Source organism: Pogona vitticeps, chromosome 8, assembly GCF_051106095.1.
Source record: "Pogona vitticeps strain Pit_001003342236 chromosome 8, PviZW2.1, whole genome shotgun sequence".
Taxonomy (NCBI): Eukaryota; Metazoa; Chordata; class Lepidosauria; order Squamata; family Agamidae; genus Pogona; species Pogona vitticeps.
Window position 1 is genome coordinate 25,082,237 of NC_135790.1, and position 19,369 is coordinate 25,101,605.

Sequence of the window (19,369 nt, forward strand, 5' to 3'; positions counted from 1 at the left end):
TACTACATATTGCAAATATAGTCTGTTCAGTGGTGAGCGAGGCGCTGGGGAAGAGGTGTGTGTGTGTGTGGGGGGAGACACACAGCTCTGCCACTGTGTGGCGGATGGGCTATTTTGAAGGGGAAGGGGAGAGGGAGGGAGGACGAGAGAGCCAGTGCGCGGGCGGGCGGCCGGGCGACTGCGAGCTTTGAAGCCATCCTCACCGTGAGACAGTAGGTCTGCCTTCCTTAATGCCTTCTTAATGTAGTTGTTTCTAACAATATACTGCAATAAAGGAGGGGAGGGGTAGGTGGGTGGGGTTCTTGGAGCAAAAGCGGGGGGTGGGGGGGAAAGGAGGAAACCAAGATCACAAGTGCGGTGTTGTTTCTTGCAATGAGGAGAGGTAGTCTTGGGGAACTACCCTCCTCAATTTTAACGCCCTCCCTTTTTTTGTTTGTTCATGATGGTGTTTGTGTGTGGTTATTTTTTTTGGGGGGGGAAGAGTCCTTTTGTGTTTCATGGGCGATGCTTGATGTGTTTCGCTCTCCGCAAAGGTGGGAGAGAGAGCATCCGTATCCTCACCCTCGTCATCCCATCATCATCATCATCATCATGATCATCATTTGTTGAAGAAGCCAGCGGTGTCTGGTCTCACCCGAGCCCCGCTGGTGTATATTCTGGGTCTCATTAGCAGTCAGGGGGATCGTCTGGATGGCAGGAGCCGGTGTCGGGCTGGCAAATGACAGATGTAGTCGGGAAGCTGGCGGGGCGAGCGAGCGAGCGAGCGAGCCAGCCAGCCAGAGCGAGGAAGGCAGAGAGAGAGAGAGAGAGAGAGAGAAAGAGCGAAGGGAGAGGAAGGGTTCATTGCAGCCAAGCGGAGAGGAAGTCAGACGTGATGGGCAGATGATGGTGACACCGCCGAGATGTGAGCAGTGTGTGTGTGTGTGTGTGGAAAGGCTGGCGGGGTGGGTGAGTGGGAGGGAAGGTAGGAAGGAAGGAAAGGTGGGGGGGCACTGGGAGGAAGGATCGGGGAAAGGATACCCCCGGAGAGGAGAGGCGCGCCTGCGTGCGCGCAGATCCATCAAGAGACGGGCGCGGAGGTGGGGGCGGGGGGCGCGGCGGCGGCGGCAGATCGTAACCAGTATAGGGGCAAGGTATAGGATGACTGGCAGGGAACGTGTGTGTGTGTGTGTGTGTGTGAGTGAGTGAGTGAGTGTGTGTGTGAGAGAGATCTTCTCTTTCTGGCTTCATGTCGGTGCCTGCGTGAGTGCCAGAAGAGTCCAAGACCAGGAAGGAAGGAAGGGGGCAGTGTCGGCCGCCTCGTCCCATTTCATCTGGTCGTTGATTCCAGCCTCTTGCAGGCTGTCCTTCACAAGCCTCCTTTCCCTCTCTCGTGTGTGTGTATATATATGTGTGAATATATATATGTATACACACACAGACGCACGCACGCATATATATGAGATTTATATATGTCTACACGCGCGCGCGCGCACCCCCATCCTTACCGGTCCAGACCCCTCTCTCTCTCCCCCCCCCTCTTGGTCCCTCTGCCTCTTCCCGCTTCCTCCCCCCCCCAGCCGCTTTCTGCGGGAGCCCCTTCGTGCTTCTGGACGTCTCATCATTTCCCTCCCCCTTCTTAAAAAAAAGAGAGGGGGGGAGGACGGCCGGCCGGAGTTGGAGGGGGGGGGGGAGTGACGCGGTGGTGGGAGCTTAGAAAGAAAGAAGACTTGTAGCTCAACCATGCCGGTAACTCGCTGATCGGGGGAGAAAGGTGATTTGGGGGGGGGGGGAAGAAAGAAAGAAAGAAAGAAAGAAAAGTTGAGCAGGCGGATCAGGAAGCGGGGTGGGGTGGTGGTGGAAGAAGGACGGGGTCCCTGGTGGCGACCTGCAAAGGTGAGCAAAAGGCCCACCCAGTCTTCTCCCTCCCCTCCCTCTCTCTTCCCCCCTCTTTTTTTCTCCCCCCCCCCGCTTTGTCGCGGATTAGGAACGCCGCCGGTTCGCGTCCGGGCAGTGAAAGTGAGAGCGCGCGGGAGGCGGGGAGGGGGCTTGCGTCGAGGTGGCTGGGGGGGGGGAGGCGGCGGGGGGGGGGGGGAGAGAGAGAGAGGGAGGGAGGAAGGGCAGGCGAGCGGGTGGAGCGATCCGGATGCAAAGTTAGGGCTCTTGGCAGTTGCTGCTGCTCTTGTCTGCTTGTAAACGAAACCGGGGTGGGAAGGTGGGGGGGGAAGAGAGATTTCCGGGGGTGGGGTGGCCTTGGGGGTGGCGGCCGGGGGGGGGGGAGGGTCAGTGGGGAGAGACCAGGAAAAAAAATCGCAAGCGGGGTGGGGCGAGAAAAAAAAAGGAGGAAGAAAATTTCCCCGTCTCTGAGATTCTGGGGTGTATATTTATTTGGCCCCCCTTTTTTCCCCATCGGATCTCCTCCCGATCTTTTCCGATCCACGTAAAAAACTCGACGGCGGATCTTCTTCTTTTTGCCCCCCCCCCCAGTGCAAGGGGAGAGAGGGGGCGTCTGGACCCGGGGATGGAGGGATCGGGGGACCGCGCGCGTTTCTCTCTCTCTGTGTGTGTGACAGAAAAGGGAAAGGCCTCTATTTTAGGCTGGGGAGGAATTGGGGGTGGGCAGGAAAGAGATGTGAGATCCAAGCAATATCTTGGGGGGGGCGTGCGTGCGTCCCCCTGGATTCTCAACCCCCCCCAGCTGTGCCGAGGAACCCGATGTGGGGAGAAGAGAGTCTGTCTGGAGTGTGATTGCGGGCGACATTTATATCAATTAGGGGCGATCTTCCCGGGGGGAGGGGCATCACCTCCCCCCTCTCTCTCTCCCCCCCCCACCAGCCTGTTGCCAGCGCGGTCCTGCAGACTGTTGCAAGGTGATTATTCCGCTCAGGTTCCCTCCTCTCCCCCTGCCTCCTTTCTCTCTCTCCCCCCACGGAGATTTGCCAGGGGGATGCGACAGCCTTGCTGGAGGGAGTCTTTCGGCTCCATCCCCGTGTTTTCTTTCCCCCCCCCCGCTCCACCCGCCCCCCCTCCCCACCCGTCCGCCCCATCCACTGGCAACCTGGCGCTGGCGGCTCTTAAAACTGGCCTGGATTCCGGGAGCGCCGGGGGCCGCCCCTCGGGTGCCAGCCTGGTGGGTGGGGAAAAAAGAGAGAGAACCATCCCCAATACCTCATTTTAAAGGCCCATAATTTTTTTTTTAAAAAAAATGAAAGCCCCCCCAAAAGGGAGAAAGAAATAGCTAAGTTTGAACTCACAAAAACCCCCATCGCCACCTACTAATAGTGGTGTTTTTGTCTTGACGGAGAGGTAGAGATGGTGGGGTTTGGGGGTTCTTCCCCTTTTCCCTTCTCATTTTTTTAAATATGGGTTGTTTCCCTTCCTGACTTCACTTCCTAACCCTCAAAACCCCACTTCTTCCTTCCCTGCATAAACTCTCTCTTTCTTTCTCTCCCCCCCCCACAACTCTCCCCTCCCCGGCTTTTAAATTTTTATTTTATTTTTTGCTCTCTTTTCCCCCTTTTGTCGGAAGACCGGAGCGCATCGCCACCTCCAGAGGGTGAGTTTCGAACTGCTTTTCCGCCCACTCCTGAGTATTTTATGATGCCTTTAAATTTCCCTCAAGATGCCTTTTCCTCGAGGCGGATGATGGGGGTGGTGGTGGAAATATGATGCTTGCATGTTTTAGTTTCTGTCAGGTGAATAAATTTCTTCCCCCCCCCCTTTTGCTGTAGGATGTCTGTTTAGCTGCTGATATGTGGCTGAAGAAATGCCTCATGTTGATAAATACCTTGTGCAGTTTAGTGTGTGTGTGTGTGTGTTTGTGTGTGTGTGTGTGTGTGTGTGTGTGTGTGTGTGTGTGTGTGTGTGTGTAATGCCATTTATTGTTGGAAATAATCCGGCTTTTTAAAACTCAACTTGAATGCCTACTTTGTCCCTGCCACGCTGGAAATCTTGGTTTTCACCTAGATGTTTTTGGATCAGAGGCTTCTAAATTTCTCAATCCCATTCTTTTTTCCTCTCTGTTCTTTTATTTTTGAATACTGCCTGATGTTTTCCCCTCCACCTCCCTCTCCTCAAATGTTGGATGGATGGAGTTAGGATGCGTGGACGGACATAAATAATATTGACCTTGGTGGCGTGTGAGAAACCGTGGATCGCGCCCCTCTCTGTCCCTGAGACCCTAACTTGTGACGTTTAGTTTTTAAGTCCACAGGTTAGGCTCTCGGGAGCTGTGAGTTGTGCCCCTTCATCTTTCTCGAGCCAATTATGCGTTAGTGAAACTTGGGAATAAGAAAGAAAAACAAAACAGGTTTTTAAGTTCAAGTTAACTCTGGCCATTGTGTTAGGGTGGGCTCTCATTCCCACCCTCCCGCCCTCTCCCCAGGAAAGAATAAATAAATCAGGAGGTTTATGACGTTGTCATAGATAGCTTGCTTTGAAAAAAAGAGAAAAGACAAGAAAAAAATGGGAGAAAAAAAACAACCATAAACATCTACACTTGATCCATCTTTTTTGCTACAGTATCTAGATGGACTTTCATACCAAGAGCGGAGATGGCTCATTCTTTTGTATGTGCGGAAGACAACCAAGAAGTTGACACCTTCTCCAAATTTTAGGGACTTAAGTGCATTTAGAGGCTCCAGACATCTGTAGGAATGTTGGCAAATTTAGAAAACCGGGGAATATTCGCATTTCAGATTTGAAACAAAATTCTGTCCATCCATGCACAACTTAATTAGTTTCTTCTTTATGATGGACACACACACATACACACAGAGAGAGACATTTAGAGAGGAAATGCACCTTATCATAAGACATTAGTCTTTTCTTCTTCTTCTTCCCCATGTTAAGCTGTGCCCGTCTGTGGCTTAAAACCCTGCCCTGACATATTTCAACATCCCACTTGATGACTGAGTAGAAGAACTGTAAATGATGCTCTATGAGCAAAGTGCAGTGAGAAATGTTTCTGATTGTTCAGGGTGATAAAGGTTGCGCTGCTTATGGGCCCGTCAATAAAATCATCTGCTCCCCCCCCTTTACACCCACCCACCCACCCACTTTCTTGAGAGCAGCACACAATACCTCAGAGCGTAATAGAAACAGCTCAGTATCTTGGTGACTGACCTCAGTGTATCTCTCAGCTGAAATCCCAGCATATCACTCCTTTCCAAGTTTAAAACTGGACTGTATCTCTTTAGGTTCCCTGTAGACAGAGATATAGTGACTGTGTATGTGCTCCCCTGCTGTGTTTGTCTGTTTATTTTTGCATTTCAGCATTCCGCATACAGTTGTTGGAGAAGATCTGGCTAGCTTTTCCGCCCTGCATGGGTGTCGTCTTCTCCCACCCTCTCTGCCTTGATACCTAAATCCGTGCAGATCTAATTTTTATTTCCTCTCCCATGAAGAGGTTCACTATATATGAAATCAACAAAATGTATGTTTTATAAACATGAAATTATTCTTCAGGGCGTCTTGCAGGGACTGGCCTCCTGTTCCTAGCTGCGGCATTCCATGATGTTTTCTTTGCTAAGCAATGTATAAAGAGGCTATTACTGTATGGTCTGATGATGTTCCATTTGGGTTTAGCTCGGCGCACCGTGCCACAAATAGAGTAGAGGAGGGTGAGAAACACATTGCAAGCTAGAGAAGTGATCCTGTGCATATGGGTTGTTGAATTCCATGGGTGCTCTTTTTGAGAAGAATTAATGCAGGATCGGGCTGCATGGATGCATGTTTTGCTGGAAGGAAAGGTTCTTAATCTCTGATAATTTCAGGGACTAAGAACTGAGCTAAATAGTAGCAGTTACAGCCATATCACTGGGAGAGGTATTTACAGAATAACAATATCTTTGATTAATTTCACTTCATTAGCTCCTCCCTCAAATTAAAGGCACAGCATTTTATCAGTTATATGGCAAACATTATCTTCAGTCTATTATTCCAGGTTGACCAGATCCCCTTTGGGTGACATCAGAATGCACAGGTCACTCAGGTGATGTGATTTCGGAATTGCCGTTCTGTTATTTTAAACCCAATGCACACAACATATGCTGAGGTCTCCCATATCTTTAATTACACACCTAAGAATAATACGGGATGTATTATGTACAGTATTTGTGTGATGCATCGGTATCTGTCTGTCTGTCTGTCTGTCTGTCTGTCTGTCTGTCTGTCTGTCTATCTATCTATCTATCTATCTATCTATCTATCTATCTATCTATCTATCTATCTATCTATCTATCTATCTATCTGCATGTGTATTGCATGTATATATACAGTTGAGGATAGGTTATGATATTTAAAAAGGAGGATTTAAAATAAAGCGACAGTTGTTCTTTTAATTCAGCAATGCTGCCTCGGTGCTGTTGCACGGTATCTGTAAAGCAAATTGCGCGGAATAATGTGGTCTAGCAATCTGGGTGCTGTGGAAATGGTTGCCTTCCTTACCCTTGGACCCGAGTAACAGTAGATTTGTCGATTGGCTTTGACGACTGCCGGCTAATAGATCCCGTAGGGAAACCAGGTATAGGGCGACAGGGCGTAAGAATGCAGCTTTTCTCCCTCCTCCTGTAGCGCAGACAGTGCTCCCTCCTTCTCGCCCTCCCTCCTTCCAGGAGCACATCACTGAAGTTCAGTGAAATGAATAACATAATTGGGACTTCGTTCAATCACTACCAGTCTAGACTAGTCCAGACACATCAATTAGAGGGGGCTGTCTTTTTTTTTTAAAGAGAAAGCACACTCAAAACAAGGAGGCCCTTATCAATATTGATCCCCTTTTCTTATCCCTCTCTTCTCTCTAAACTGCAACATGGCAGCTTGAACATACATAAGGAGGGGGTGGGCGGCGAAAGAAAGAAGGAGAGGTATTTGGAGTGGTTCAAGAAATGAGAACCTGGAAAGAAAAGAGGGAACGGTAGCAGTGATACGAAGCACTGTCTTCTCTCTTCTGCCCCCTCCTCTTTTCTGCCTGTTACAGTCTCCCCCTTTTTTGACATATGTGCAAACCTATAAGAACAAGGTGGCGATGGGTGGGTGTTTCTCAGCTAGCTTGGCATTTGTGCCATCGGAGAAGTAAAGGTGGCACTGGAATTTTAACTGCGCTATAAATGTATCCAGTTGGAAGAATTTCTGGGTAATCAAATAGGAATCCATCTGAATAATCAGAAGCAGGTTTTCTGTTGCTCCTTGTAACAAATCATTCTGCCTCTCTTCTACAGAGCACCCCCCTCATTCCGTACACCCTCCCTTTTCCCTCTCCTCTCTCCGTAATGCATTAGATTACAAACTTCTGATAGGAACCTCAGCCTTATAAAAATCAAGAACAAGACTGAAGCGGCTTTGTAATTTCTCCGGTCTTTCTCTAACACTGAACCACTGTTTTTAAGAAAATGTCTTAAGGGCGGGACAACTTAATTTACAGAAGCCATGTTTGGTTTCTTCTTCATAATAATAATAATAAAAAATAAAGCTTCTATGTTCATTCTTCTCAGAATGAAACAGGTAGCATGCTGGTTGAGTTCTGGCTTAGTTGGAATTTCAGTTTTTCGGATCTCCCGTGATGAAATGTATCTTCACAGATTCTTCTGTTGACCTGTTTAAAATTGGTCATTCTCTTCCAAACCTTGCATTGTTCTTTTATTTGTGTGTGTGTGTGCATGCGTGCGTGCGCGTGCACACACACACACACACACACACATTCATTTAAGAAAATGTCATGTGCTGCTGAAAATCTGTAGGATTTATTTACTTCTCTTTTAATAGGCGAAGGCTGAGCTGTTTCATATTTTCAGAGTTTTGGCTTCTCCTTCTTAAGACTGTCCAAGGCTATTCTCTCAAAGTTCTTTGTTCCACTTGTATTTCAAGAGCTTTTGAATGCAGGTGGAACAGAGTCCTTGGAAGCTAAAATGGAGTCTCTCTTTCTTTCCTCTGTCTTTTGCTTTCTAATTCCAGGGTGTTTAAAGTGTTTCCTTGTGCCTGTTACCAGTTAGGTGGCTGACGTACAATTAAAGGCCTGGTGCTGATGAGATGATTGATTCGTTCCTAATTGATTTCTAATTTTAAGCGGCGTTCACGTTATAAAACCATGCCAAATGTGAAACCAAACAGCATGCTGCTTGGGTAGAAGGTCTATTTGGGATCGGTATGTTTGTTTTCTACAAGAGGGTCACAAAGTTTCAAGTTTTAGTCCTTGTGGAGATTTAAAATTCATAGTTTGAAGGCAGCCTCTCATCTTGGCTTTTGAGGTTGGTCACGATTGAGTCTTCTAATGGCTCGTGTATAGACGTACTTGACTGTGATATACCACACTGCAAAGGGTTAAGACTTTTTCTTAAATTGCTGTTGTTATCCCTGTGTGGTCTTGATTCATAGATTCTGGCTTCCATCTGCAATGGCTACTATAAAGATAGTAGGTGCAGAAACTAAGATGGAATACAGAGAGCAAGAAGAGGCAGGACTTTTAAATCTATTTATCTTGTATCTTTCCCAAAGTGGCCACAAGGCTTAGAGGCATAGTCTGTCCGTTCTCCTTTCGGGATTCTCCTTTCTGCTGGCCTTTTAACCCATGTCTCACAGAGGAAAAACCAACCTGGGTCTTTTACTCTAGAGAACACACACATTGTTTCAATAATCCAGGCAATAAATGCTAATTAGTAATGCTCAAGGACCCTATCAGTCAGAGTAATTATCATAATTTACCTCTTTCTTGTTAAATGCATTCCTTGCTAATTTACATTTTTAGAGAAACAGTTGGACGGTGGCTTCTTCCTTCGCGAAGGGGCTGACAGGGGTCTCGCCTGCCTGGCACTTCCAAATCTTTAAACCCAGATTTCCGAATGCAGGGGGCTTTTTTTTTCTCTTCCTAATCCCATTTATGTTTTTTTTTTTTTTAAAAAAAGAAGAAGATGGATTTTCTCATTTTGCATGCCCCCCCACCCCACCCCCAGCAAAAGAAATTCTTGCTGAGACGAACAAAGGAAGGTACTCAGTATAAAGGCATCATTAGGAAGGAACAGTAACAACAGATAAAAGTGTGTGATATGACGACATATTTCGCTGCACAAAAGTAGAGATAATTAAATAATTCATTAGTATTCATAGATAATTAGCACACACACACACACACACACACACACACACACACACACACACACACACACACACACATCTCGGTCTTTGGAAGCCATGAGGAGAACAGACCTCATAAACCTGAACACTAGAAGCTCTGAAATGATCTAGTCTTAATACTCTCCAGTTTGTTCCTATGGATATACATCAGGTTGAACTTAATTATGATTTGTGCATCTTTCAGTCTCTTTCTCTTCGCTCTTTCTTCTCCACAAAGAGAAGAACTGTTTGCCAAGAGAGTATGTGTGTGTCTAGATCTGAACAGCATCTCCATTGCGATTTCTCAGGATCCCTGAAAGATGTGATGGATTATGAAAAATATGGAAGGGTCAGCAACCAACAGAAGCTAAAATGATGATGATGATGATGATGATTCAGCTTCTGCTTTCCTTAGTTCCTCTGGTGTATCTGTACCTGGTTCATGTATACAGTGGGCAAGGCCCCTGGTGATAGTCAGGGATGTTGGCAAACAAAGCATAGATGGAAAAAAAATTGGGTCTCGTCTCATTTTTATTAAGAAAAAGGGGGGAAAGAAACAAGAAACCAGAAGAGAAAAAAAGAGATATATTAATTTGCAAGGGATTCACAAATGGGACCACTTTGCTTTATAGTTTGTGCATGCCTTCGGGTGTTTGCTTCCAATCTTCTGTCAAGGTTCAATGGTAAACTGCTCCTTCTCGCCCTCATTTGCTGTCCCCTGCCCCCACTCTCCATTTTTTGATTTTTTTTTAAACAAAAAACCCCACATGTCTGTCAACTTCTAGGCACTGTCTGGGACACCCCCAACCCCCTTTTTTTTCCGGCTTGCGTCTTTAATTTGGAATCCAATTATAGCCATGGATTCCCACCTCATTGTCGGAGATGTAATTCAAGAGGACCTTTGGCATTGGACATCTCTTAAAGTTGCTGGTCATCTTCCAGTGGAGTAAACAAGATCAGAGTGGGGCTCACAGTCATGGGGGATGGAGGGGTAGGGGGCGGAGGTGGGGGGTGAGCTCTCTTTCTCCTTCAAGGGCATGGGTCTTTAAGCAGGCGCCACGGTCTACGCATCACAGACAGGAACACAATAGGGGCAGTCTGCCTTTGGTTGCTCTTGCAAATGAGCAGACACCGCAAAGATGCACCTGGAAAAGGGATGCTGAGACCGGAAAGCGCTCTTTCAAAAGCCACCAGCTATATCAGCCCCCACACTGTTCAGCCGATCTGTAATTCTCCCGCAAGACTCTCAGCATCCAGGCTGCTTTACGTACAGAAGTGTGCATTACCTATGCTGACTCATCCTCAAGAATATACTGATTGTGTTTAAGGTAATTAAAAGTGACTCATTCGGACATGATGCCCGGCAACATTGGAAACGGTGTTCTTACTTGTAGACGGGCCACCTTCTCCTGTTATCCAAAGATGGGTAGACCAAATTTGGCCAGAGACCAAAAGGGAGCCATGGCAACCTTTTGGACAATTAGATTTTGTTTGTCTCAATAATACAGTGGTGCCTCGCTAGACGATGATAATCCGTTCCACTGAAATCGCTGTTTAGCGAAATCATTGTCTAGCGAAAAGCATTTCCCCATTGGAATGCATTGAAACCTCTTTACTGTGTTCCAATGGGGAAGAATCGTTGTTGTCTAGCAAAGATTGGCCATAGGAAAGCCGCTTTGCGAACCGCTGATCAGCTGTTTAAATTGCTGTCTTGCGAAGCTTCGGTCCTGAAAACGCCCATTTTGCGAGTGCGGAGGGAGCCGTCAAAATTGTTGTCTAGCGAAAATCGGTTTGCGAAGCAGGGACCAAACACTGTCCAGCGAAATTCCCCCATAGGAATCACTGTTTTGCGAATCGCTAGCGATCGCAAAAAGTCAATGCCTAGCGAAAAAACTGTCATGCAGGGTAACTGTCTAGCGAGGCACCACTGTAGTTGTTGCCAAAGACTGCCTGACTCCATCTATTGGGTACCTGTCCATGGTACTTTCTGTCAGAGTGCCCCACTCTGTGTTTTACAAGAATGCCCATTTTGTGGCAGTGGTCCTGAGTGTTCAAAACCACCTTTGAACACTGTACAAAGAACACAATGCTGGACACTGTACAAAGAGCCTTTAGAGAAGAAATGTTGAAGAAGTAACACTGAAAAATGGTGGAGAAGGAGTGCCCCAAAGACAGAGGTGAGGTCCACCCATCTGCACCATTTCATGGACTCAGAGAGCAGAGGATTAAAAGAGAGGGGTGCCAAGGTCCATTAGAAAAAAACAACTTGTATGACTGGCATAATCAAGAGGAATGGCTTTGTGTCTGCTCTTTTCTTTCTGCGAAGTGGTGGCCAGCCGGTTTCTCTGTCCTTTGCTCAGATCTGAAAGGTGCTTATCTGAAAGGCTAGTGGGAATACAGAGAATATGCAGATAAATGGGACATCTACCAGTTTTATAGAGAACTCAGTGGCTTTGGAATTGGATGCTGAAAAGAAACAGCAACCACAGGTTTAGAGGGGTGGGGCAGGTTGGAAACTCTCCTCATTTGGCTGGCATAAAAACTTGTAGATGAACAAGTAGGGCCTCTGATGAAGATTGGAGACCCATAACCAGATGTCAGACAAAAGCTTCAACCATTCATAAATGAGCAAAGGAGTATGTGTTCAGTGTAATGTGCCAAAGAAACATTTCGGAAGAACAGGGTGCGTAACTGATTGGCCCTTAAAGTATACTTTCTACACATTCTGTCTTTGTAAAGAACCTCAAGGAGATAAACTGGTCTATCTGCATTTAATCATGGTCAAGAATGGTAGAGTTCTTGGGCAGATATTCAAGCATTGACACCATACTCGTTGAAATGCTTTTTTTCCTTTTCTTTATGTCATTGTGATATTCATGGTGAAATGCCTGTTTCTTGCTATAGGTTGGTACAATTTTATGGTTTTTTAAAATAACCCTTTGTTCTGTAATCTTGCTTCCATGTGAGTGGTGCCCAATGTAAAGAACGTGGATGCAGTCTAGACCTCTCTTCCCTACCTTTGACAAAATGAAACTCCGGTGCAAATTCCAGTCACCTTGCTCATTTTATTTTATTTCATTGCTTTGCTTTGAATGCATGTACTGTACATGGAGGGTCTAATGCAAACACGTCTATGCATTTGGATGCATTTAAGAATGTTGATGGTGAGGATGACTCTTTCCCTCTTGGTTGGTGAATGGAAAAGGGAAAGTAAAGGTTGTCAGAAGCAGTCATAGTCTTTGGGCATGGAAGAATTCAGCAGACCCTTCCCCAAAAAGCAGGGCATTCAATCAGATGAAAGATTGGTGTCTTTGTGAACACCTTAGGAAACAAAGTTGAGCAGAGCTAGTCAACTACAAGGAAGGAAGACATTTCCATACAAAGAGGGTGGCCATAAGGAATATAGAGAATAATACTGAGTTTATCAGAAAGTCTGTTTGCAGATGGACTAATGCTGATGTTGCCAAATCAACTATGCTAGATTTACATAGAGTTTTATGTTCATTTCTTGTTTGCCATGTTTTTGCAGGAAGGTCCCTGTTGATAAACCATCCCTTGCCCCTTTCAAAGAGAGGAGCATTTTCACCTCTACACCTTTGTACCCCAAAAGATTGCAAAGGCAGAAGTGTCTACATTTGTTGAGGATGAAAGGTTTTTGTTTGGGGGGGGAAATGGCTCCCCATGTGCAGAGATGTTGTCTGGAAGTGAACTCTTCACCTATAATTTTATTCATACTGGGCCAAACCTGACTTTTATTGGCTTCGGGATCCAGACCTTGTTGAAAGTCTGTGTAGGCTTGGTTTAAAAATCCAGAAGTGAGAGGAAACTCTGCCATTTTTGTCCTGCTTTAGTTTGTCATTTAAAAACCCATGCAAGTATTTTTAAATATATGGTGACAAAAGAACTGAAACTTGTTTCCCAGACCCATAGTCTCCCATCAGAAGCCAAACCTTCTTAGCTCCGGTGCTGGAATGGCATAGTATACCATCTTAATTCTGCAAGACCCTGGCACTCTGCACACAGAATCAAGAGCTGTTTAGGAGTATAATCTGCTGGGAAATTTTCCGGATCAAGCAAGCACCCATTGGCTCCAAAAAGCATCTCAGAGGACGGTGGCCCTTGGTCTTCCAGAAGAATTGAATTGGGTACCTATTTTGTATGGTTCCCTATGTCAGATTCTCAGAGTGTTTTCCTGTGTGAGAGGCAAATTAAATGAAACCCACAAGGATAAGTCCAGCATTCAAAAAGTGATGCCCCAACCTTGAATCAGATCAAGAGTTTAAAGAAGGGCGTGGAGACAAGATTCTGGATCGAGGGCACACCAACAGAGAGAGGTTCAGGGTTTGATTAGCCAGAAATTCATTCCTTTCTCAAGTGGTTCCTTTCATTGGGGGGGGTTAGGGAAGAAGCAGGTTATGAGTCCCATTGTAAATTTCTGAATCAGGGGACACTCCAATTTGAATGTTTGGAAATAGGATCAACTGAGCCGTAACTACAGACTTGCCTGTTTTACTTCTCTCTCTCCATATTCCAAGGGTAGGTGACAAAACTAGCAGCAGTGGTTACTCTTGGCCAGTCCAGCAGCACCTCTTGGCCTGTTGGAATAACCGAGGGCATTATTTTCCCCCTACCTCTCCCTTGATGAGTGGCCAGTTATGGCTCTGCCTCTTTGCAGACGAAGCCTGAGATGTTCAGCTGTTATGGAAGTCGGTGCCACCAGAGTTTTAAAAAGACAATTAGGAGAAGCCAAGAATTCTTAAGCGATGTTTGTTTTTGGCACAAATCTTGGGTTCCTCTTTAGAAATCACACTTGGAGCACATACTGCTATTGTGCCAAAGCACTTTTCAAAATGTGAGATTTCTTGCACTGTTTTTGAGCACTTCGTGATAGTGTTTGCATGAGAAATTTCAGGTTTTAATGCAGATGTATTTACGGGTCTCAGCTGTTTTTGAAAAGGACCTCTTTATCGTGCCAAGGCCAATTCATCTTTCTTTAAACTGTGGGATTGAACTAAGTTACCTTTTCTTCAGCTTGATTTAAGCAAGCAAGGAAGGAAGGAAAGAGCTAATGATGGGCAGAAGGAAGGAAGGAAAATCCTCAGTTCAGTCCACTCTCACACATGTACAGTTTTGTTTGTAGCAACAAGAGTGGTTTAATCCCTTACTGCAGCTATAACTTCCTGCATCACCAAAACAGCAATTTCTCACCAAATACATGAATGATCATCCTGTTATCACTAGCGAAGGAATTGTGACAAAATCAGAAATGTGGAAAATGTTAGCCACTTAAAGATTAATCACCCCAACACCTGAAGGATGAAACACCATTACCTTCTCTTAGCCTTTTTTGTTAGGCCACTCAAAGAGAAATAAATATCTTCTTAGGTTCTAAAATAATGTTAGGGCCAGTTAGTTCCTTTCCTTCTTTCCTTTAACTCGGCCAGTTTTTTTGGAATGTTTGAGTTCAGTCATAATCTAGCCTTGTCTCAGGACTTATTTTAGGCTGAAGAGGACAGGAAGAACTGAGAATCTAGTTCTTATTCCTGTATTCTAGAAAAGAACCTAGCAATTACACTCTACATTTCTAAGCCATTGTCTGCTACAGGCCAGTTCCGTGTAATTCTTAGAATGCAATAGAATGGAATGCTTAGCCTTGTGGATGGGACTGCTTTAATTTATTTTTTTTGCTTTCTTTGTGTTACATGTAAGATGCTCCTCCTTGTGGAGGAAGGGAATCTTACGTTTAGAGATGTATATGCATGCCTCTGTGTGTGTGTGTGTGTATGTGTATGTGTATGTACAGTATTATGAAAAGCGAAAAAGTGTTTGCAGTTTCATTCTGCTTGTTATAATATGAAGTGTTTGCAAGCTCAGATATAGGAAGGAGCAGATCCTTGATGAAGACCTCCTTAGGATGCCCTGCATACCCTAAATCCATTTGATCTTCCTGTATCTCTTTTCTACTAAATTCCTATATTGAATTCATGGGAAAATGAGTGAGCTTGGCTATTTCTGTGAGTGTCATCCATACACAATCTTCTCCACTCCTTTGACCATAAAGACTGTTGTTAGCTGTTGGCAAGCACAACAGCTTTTGTCAACCACACCTCTTTGCCTCTTCATTGTCTGCTCTATTGTAACTTGGTCTTCCACTGAAACTCCGTTGGATTCAACTAGCAATCTTGCTATCATTGGGTGTTGGATTATAGCTTCTACACCTGATCTTCTCTGTGTCTCTTCAGTTTCTTCTCTTTGCCACATTTGGGTCTAGCTACCTGATTCCCATTCTGTTGACCTGGCCTTCTTTCTTGTTTCCAGTGGATTCCTCTTTGTCAGCCTGCTTTTTTGTGCATCTTTTCATCCTCTGTTGTTGGTTCTTAATTCTCATATTTAAAATCTTGCCTGCTTGGCTGGAGTTCCAGATCTGTTCCTTTGAAGGGCTAAATCCCACTGGAGTAGACCCATTGAATCAGTGTGATTTACATCTGTGCTGACTTCACAAGTCCCATTTAATTAATGGGTTTTGTCTAGTTGGGATACCAAATATATTTAATACAAAGTTCTTCTATGCTTGTTTTGAACTCTCCAGTTTAGGGTTGACTATGAACCTACAGTTTCTTCCAGAGTAGCAGTTCCCAGCCTTGGTTCCCCAAAAGTTTTTGGACTACAACTCCCAGAAAGCCTGGCTAGCACAGCTAGTGGTGAAGGCATGTGGGAGTTTTAGTCCAAGTACATCTGGGTACCAAAGGTTGGGAACCACTGATCTAGAAGCTCTGCTCTCCTCCTCTGGCACATTAAAAAAATCAGTGGATTCTGAATGACCTAGCCAAATTTCATTTGAATTATGTTGCTTTCCTTGTCCCACCCTTCAGGTTTCTTTCTAAGTATTTTTATGTGCCTTGACACAGTACTTGGTTTACCTATTATTGAAAGAGAATGCAAGAGGCATGCGAACACAAGGAGAACCATTCTTGAATAGATCAAAGATCCATCTAGCCCATTGACCTGCTTCCCAGAAGCTCGTTGGCGAAGCGTAAAGGCATCAGACCTGCCCCACCCCATGTTAGCAACTGTTCTTCAATCAAATACAGTGGACCCTCGACTTACAGATGGCTCGACTTACAGACTTTTCGAGTTACAGACTTCTTTGACCGCAAAATTTAGATTCGACTTGCAGACGGAGAATCGACTTACAGACCAGAAAAAAACCAAAATTGAACAAAAATAGAATAAAAACTGCCAGTTATGGGATTAATCAGTTTTCAATGCATTGTAGGTCAATGGAGATTCGACCTACAGACTTTTCGACTTTATTTATTTATTTATTTTATTTATTTAATTTATATGCCGCCCACACTACCCAAAGGTCTCTTGCAGCCACCGTTCCAATACGGATTAATTCTGTACGTAGAGGGTCCACTGTATGACTTCTGAAGGTGAGGTTTATATTCCCCTGCCATGCCCAGACCAAAAAGACAGACCAAAGCATCATTCAGAAAATTCTGGCATCTAGAATTGTTGTATTTGTTAAGACAAACACCAAAGGACGCTTCTCACCTTTTTGCCCTACTTCCAAACATTCTGAGGTCTAGGCTTTCTGTAGAGTACCTAGCAAATAGTGGTTGAGCTGTAGCATCATTCAGGCAATGTTGCTGTGAAATCCATCTATGCAACTAAGCTGCTCATGTGTGTGTGTGCGTGTGCGCATGCATAGAGTCTCTGAACAGTTTCTGACTTCTCTCAAGGAAGCACAGGGGATTATAGAACACTATAAGTGGAAGGAAGCATCCATTCCATGGTGGAATAGCCTGCACTTTCCCTGCAGTTGATGCTTCCCTGTAGAAAAAAATGGACCTTAAACTTTGCATAAAAGATAAAAGAAGGAGCCTGTGAATGGTGGTTTATGCATCCTGACACTACAGGTGGATGGACAGTAGCTCTCCAGTGTCTCAAGGCCTTTACCAGCGCTAGTTTCTGAAATCCTTTAATGGGAGATAGCAGGATTGGAGTTATTTGGCCGCTATGGGAAAACAGGAGACCAGTGGTCTAATCTAGGAAAGCTCTCCTGATATTCTGCCAAACGTCTGGCCCACCTGTGGCATGGGGAGTCCAGGAATGTGCCAGGTGCACCCGCACGCTTTCAAGGAATCTCTCTAGGAACTGCCCACTTTGGCATGCATGCCCTTTGAAAACAGGGTACTCATTCCCAAATAGATATTCTTGGCAATTGGACTTGCCACCCAACCCAATAACTCATTCTGTGTCGGTAGTACTAATAGCCTGCATGTGTGTGCATAGATGTAACTTAGCTCTTCTCATCCTTAAATCCTTCTCCCTTTCTGGTTTTCTCCTTTCTCCCAGCCAGCTCCCTCACCTTCCCTCTCCACCCCTTGCCTGTATGAGTTAATCTGTTGGCCGCACTCTCTGCTTTCTCTCTCTTTCTTTCTCTCTCTCTCTCCCTCCCAACTCCCTTTAGCTTCTGGTTTCATTTCAGATGACAAAATTCAAGGCACACAGCTCGGCTGTCTGGTTGCTATGGAAACCACAGCCCTATTATCGTACCTTGTCATTCATCAAGAGAGAATTGTGTTTGACAGAGACTAAAAAATGCCTGCAGTCTGGAGTGTGTGTATGTGCGTGTGTATATAACTCATATCTGTATCTATACATCTATAAGTTAAATGTTTTCCTGCCAATACATAAAAATGAAGCCTTTGACATGGGCTTTAGTATATGCATAATACTGGCATGTTTGTTCATCAGTACCTCATACTTTCAACTCCACTGTGTAGATTAAGCACGCTTGTTTTCTTCTCATGTGTTTTTTCTCCATCTCCATTCCTGAAATTTAAGATCCATAATCCAGAGGAAGTAGAGAATAATCTTCTCCCACTCATCCCTCCAGCCCTCTGGTATTAAATTCTGAAAGCAACCTCGCGGAATGCTACCTGTATCTCGCATCGTCTTCGACAGCAATTCCTGAGCCCTGGCGGGAGCAATAGTAATTAATTTAAAAAAATTATGAATTTTGGATAGTTAGGGTAGTAAATAAGAATGAGAGCTTTCCGGTGCATTTTATTCTTCCATGCAGATTGTGCCTCTGGACTGCCACAGACAAAGATGTTGGAAATGTGGAGATGAGAAAGAAACGCAGAGTACAAAAAGAATCGACATTATTCAACCAATCTCTCTCTCTCTCTCTCTCTCTCTCTCTCTCTCTCTCACACACACACACACACACACACACACACACACACACACACACACACACACACACACACACACACACACACACACACACACACACACACACACACACTTTGGACCAGACCCAGGTTTATTGTTCCTGAAAGGCAGGAGAGATGTAATTGCTTGTCATTATGCATGTCCCTGTGTGGAAAAAAAAAGTCCACATTAATTCCTGAAATGTGCCGCCTAAAACCATTTGTAATGCTGCACAGACAGATCTTTCAGCCTCACTGTGGCTGATGATCCTTTCCACTGGATGAAGGAACAAAGGCGACTCTGCCTTACTGTACACCGGGTCGCTCGGCATTGTCTAGTCTGGCAAGTAGGAGATTTCCAGACCCTCGGGATTTTCCCATCATTTGGCCACTAGACTTCTTTGGATACTTTGAACCAGTGGACTGAGAAACTTCTATAGGTCATGCATGAGTCATAAGTCCTAAGGTTTCTCCCTCTGTCAGAACTTCACTGATATCAAGGCTGTCGAGACAGACAATCACACCTAAGTTGTTCTAGCTTGCCCTGCAGTGATCTTTCTCTTCACCTGCTAGAAGGGCGGCCACATGTCGTCTCTCTTCCCTTGGATGAGATTCCTGCTTCAGAAGGTGTTGCTGTTTGGATGGTGATCTAGTTTAAGCCTGATTTAAAGATAAAGGGCCATAAGGAGGGAGACGATGAGGAATTTTCCAAGTCAGTCTTGCCTTAGAAGTATCTTTAATTTAAATTTTTGGGCTCTAACCTCTGCGCTCCATGTCCGCGGCCTAAATGTTCTGAACAAAAGCTCTTCTAAAACAAAGCCTCCTTCTCAAAGTGCTGGGGGCAATTGGACCTTGAGGTGGCCCATCATCCACAGGGGAGCCACCCTAGGACTGCAAACTCAGCAGGTGCACAGGTAACTTGATTGTTGCCTGGTCATTCTTTTTGAAACAGAAGTACCTTTTCTCATTTTGCACTCGTACATGTAAATTAGCATATCCAGTTTCACGCAAACCCGTGTTCTCCTTTGTCCTCTTTTTGGTGTATGTGTGTGTGTGAT

The 19,369-nt window shown here is 45.1% G+C and overlaps 1 long non-coding RNA gene across 1 annotated transcript in view; it reads left to right on the plus strand.

Annotated features, from left to right (window-relative positions):
• The first annotated feature begins 770 nt into the window (after positions 1-770).
• The window catches only part of LOC144584146 (uncharacterized), a 57,110-nt gene continuing 38,511 nt past the window's right edge, over positions 771-19,369 (plus strand). The window contains exons 1-2 of the long non-coding RNA XR_013538221.1: positions 771-904; positions 3,509-3,535. This is a non-coding gene — a long non-coding RNA (uncharacterized LOC144584146). The remainder of the gene's footprint in view (positions 905-3,508; positions 3,536-19,369) is intronic.